Genomic DNA, 4,465 nt, shown 5'->3' with positions numbered 1-4,465 from the left:
AAAGAGAAATTAGAACTAAAAGCTATAAGAAAGACATGCATCCTCACTTAGGTTTAATTCATGATTTTAAAATGTTTAAAACTTTGATAACATAAACCTAAGATCACGGTTCTAATATGATTAGCAAACCTTAGGCTTTAATCTTGTAATCAGTTTAATAGGATTAAATTGACTAATAAAAAGTTAAAGTGTAGCAAATCTATCTATAAGGAATCTTTTGTCTAAGGCAGGTTCCATCTAGGCTGGGGTATTTAAGTTGATGGAAACGTAACACCCCTACCTGGGAACCTACCTGGAAAGATGAATTAGATAGATTTGATGCATGCATGCAAGTTAAGAACAGTCCATTAAAGTATTTAAATGTAACAACTTGAACTTGTTTTATTTCATAGACAAAAGTTGTTTATGAGTAGGTTTAAAAGATAACTACTAAAATTAGTAGCCAGATTGTCTAGGTTAATGAACCCTTAGGTAAAACATTCAGTAAGAGATACTTATGGCATATGATGCTTCACTTAAACCTTTCACGTTTCTTCTTTATAGTCCACACCGTGAGATCTACCCTCGGCCTCGTGGTACCTTGGGAATGTCCCCCTAAAGAATGGTGGTTAGGTAGGTCAATATCAAGGTGGATGGAGATTTTTTTTTATAGTAAGTGGGAGTGGGAAGTGCGACAGCATATCCCACGGTCTCCCTCATTGGATCGAATAAAGTTTCTGCGCACCACCTCAAGGCACCCTGGGAGTCCCCCTATAGAATGGTAGTTTTGCGCATTTCTTTATTTGATCTCCTGTAAAAGGATAAAGTTACTTAGTCTCTTGTCCTAATCTGCTTCTTCCCTACGGTGGGCTCATTAGAGCGGGACTCTAGCGTCGAAAACAAGGGGTCACACTTACGCAGAGTTGTTAAGGGTTAACAGTTTTGGACCAAATAAATGGTGGCTATTAGTTTCAGTTCCAAGAGTTGGTTCTGCCTAATGGTTAAGAATGTCTCATCCCAGTGAAGAGGCATCTGATCACCCCACCAGTGACGTTTGTTCTACCTCGTTGGGGCATCATTGCAAAATAGAAGTATTAAACATTTAGGGTACTTGGAAACTGTTTTACTAAAACTAATTGGTTAAAATGTGGTTTAGCAAAGTCTTATAAAAGTTTGTTCGTTTTTCAGCAATAAGTTTTAAAATGGCTACAGCCACTATAGCTTTGCTTAGCATCGATAAACTTACTAGCGACAACTATTCTAGTTGGAAACATATGATCAGATGATACTCATCGAGGATCTAATATTTGCCCTTACGGAGGTCTGTCCTCCTATTCTAGGTCCCAATGCCGCTCAAAATGTTCGGGAGGCGTACAAGTGATGGACACGGGCAAACGAGAAGGCCCAAGCCTATATCTTAGTTAGTCTTAGTGACATGTTGGCCAAGAAGGATGAGCACATGATCTCAGCGCGTGAGATCATGGAATCCCTGCAAGGGATGTTCGGACAACTATCTGGATAGCTCAAGCACGAGGCTCTGAAATACATCTTCAACTCCAAAATGGAGGAAGGCATCTCTGTTCGTGAACGTGTGTTTAACATGATGGTTGACTTCAATGTGGAAGAGATGAATGGGTTTAGAATCAATGAGGGCAGTCAGGTTAGCATCATCCTGCATTCATTGCCAGAGAGTTTCCTCCACTTTGTTAACAATGTGATTCTTAACAAAGTGGAATATACTCTTACAACTCTTCTCAACGAGTTGCAGACATACCAATCTTTACTGAAAAGTAAGGAGAGGAAAAGGGATGAGGCAAATGTTGCTTCATCCTCTAGGACGTTTCATCGAGGTCGACCTCAGGAACAAAGTCTACACCTTCTACTTCTAACTCTGCAAAGGGGAAAACGAAGAAGGGTGGTAAGGGGAAAGGGAAAACGTCTGCTAACCCACTACCTGTCGCCCCAAGGAGGCGTCCGCCGCCGGTTGAAAAGGGAAAATGTTTCCACTGCAACCAGGACGGACACTGGAAGAGGAATTGTCCTTACTGGCTTGCTGAAGGAAAGGAAGGACACCAAGGCTAAGGCCAAGGAAAATAAAGGTAAATATAATTTACTTGTGCTAGAAACCTACTTAGTGGAGAATGATTATTCGGCCTGGATAATTGATTCGGGTGCCGTTAATCACGTTAATTCTTCTTTTCAGGGAATTAGATCCTGGTGACAGCTAGAGGCTGGTGAGATGACGATTCGAGTAGGCATCGGGCATGTTGTTCCAGCCGTGGCAGTGGGAGGCATCCAGTTATCTTTACAGAATAGGTTTCTTGTTTTAAAAGATGTGTATGTAGTTCCTATGTAGTTCCTGAATTAAAGAGGACCTTATTTTTGTAAAGTGTCTGTTACAACGTAAATATACGCTTTTTTTTAATATGGATAAAGTCTTTATTTATAAAAATGGTGTTGAAATTTATAAATCTAATCTGGAAAGTAACTTGTATGTGCTAAGACCGTTAGCCTTAAGTTCTCTCCATAACACAGAGTTATTTAAATCTGTCGTAACTCAATCAAAACGTCAACGAATTTCTCCAAAAGAAAATGCCCAACGTTGGCATCTTCGATTAGGGCACATCAATCTCAATAGGATTGAGAGATTGATGAAGAATGGCCTTCTAAGTGAGTTAGAAGAAAATTCTTTACCGATGTGCGGATCTTGCCTTGAGGATAAGATGACTAAAAGACCTTTTCTTGGAAAAGGTTATCAAGCCAAAGAGCCTCTTGAGTTTGTACATTCTTACCTTTGTGGTCCTATGAATGTGCGAGCCCGAGGTGGCTATGAGTATTTCATCAGTTTTACTGATGATTACTCTAGGTATGGGTATGTTTATCTGATGCAACGGAAGTCTGAATCCTTTGAAAAGTTCAAAGAGTTCAAGGAGTTCAAGGCTGAAATTTAAAATGCCTTGGATAGACGGATTAAAACACTTTGATCGGATCGAGATGGAAAGTTTTTGGATTTGACATTCTAGGACTATTTGATAGAACATGGAATTGTTTCCCAACTCTCAGCGTCGGGTACAGCTCAGCAGAATAGTGTAGCGGAGAGGAGAAATAGAACCTTGTTGGACATGGTTTGTTCGATGATGAGTTATGCTTCCTTACCAGACCCATTTTGGGGTTTCGTAGTGGATACTGCGACTTACATACTCAACTATGTTCTTCTAAGAGTGTTGCGAAGACATCTCTGGAGTTATGTAACGGGTATAAAGCTAGTTTACATCACTTCCACATTTGAGGTTGCCTGCCACATGTGCTTGAGGCAAATCCCAAGAAGTTGGAACCACAATTGAGGTTATGCCTCTTTGTAGGCTACCCTAAAGGTACACAAGGGGGTTATTTTTATGATCTGTCGGAAAATAGGGTGTTTATTTCCATGAACGCTACTTTCCTGGAGGAGGATCATATTAGGGAGCATAGTCCACGTAGTAAAGTCGTGTTACGTGAGCTTTTCAATGAAACTACTGAAACTTCAACAAAAGTTGTTGAAAGGCCTGCTTCATCAGCAAGAGTTGTTGATGATAGTTCATCTAGTAGGTCGATTCCACCTTAAGAGTTTAGGGAACTTCGACACAGTGGGAAGGTAGCAAACCCGCCCGTTTTCTATCTGGGTTTCACAAAAATCCTTGCTATGGTAGCAGATGGCGACGTTGAGGATTCGTTGTTTTATCAAAAGGCAATGAAGGATATAGATCAAGATGAATTGGTCAAAGCATGAATCTCGAGATGGAGTCGATGTATTTCAATTCAGTATGGGATCTTGTAGATCAGCCTGATGGGGTAAGACCTATAGGTTGTAAATGGATCTACAATCGCAAACGGGGTGCTAATGGGAAAGTGCAAACCTTCAAGGCTTGACTTATGGCAAAGGGTTATACCCAAGTAGAGGGAGTCGACTATGAGGAGACTTTCTCACCTGTTGCCATGTTAAAGTCGATCCGCATCCTCCTGTCCATTGTAAATTATTATAATTATGAGATCTGGCAAATGGATGTCAAGATGCCTTTCTAAATAGGAATCTTAAGGAGACCATTTACATGGTGCAACCCGAGTGATTCATTGCCCAAGGTCAAGAGCAAAAAGTTTGAAAACTGAAACAGGCATCTCGATCTTGGAACATTCAGTTTGATACTGCGATTAAAACGCTGATGAACCTTGTGTCTACACGAAGATCGTCAACGCTTCAGTAGTTTTCTTAATGTTGTACGTAGACGATATACTACTCATTGGGAATGATGTAGGTTTACTGACTGCAGTTAAGAACTGGCTAGCAACCCAATTCCAAATGAAAGATTTGGGAGAGGCTTAGTTTGTTCTGGGTATACAAATCTTTCAGAATCGTAGAACAAAGTGTTAGCATTGTCTCAGGCATCGTACATTGACAAGATGTTGCTCAAGAACTCGATGCAGGACTCCAAAAGAGGCCTTCTGTCGT

Source organism: Benincasa hispida, chromosome 1 (genome assembly GCF_009727055.1).
Source record: "Benincasa hispida cultivar B227 chromosome 1, ASM972705v1, whole genome shotgun sequence".
Taxonomy (NCBI): Eukaryota; Viridiplantae; Streptophyta; class Magnoliopsida; order Cucurbitales; family Cucurbitaceae; genus Benincasa; species Benincasa hispida.
This window is presented reverse-complemented; position numbering follows the sequence as displayed.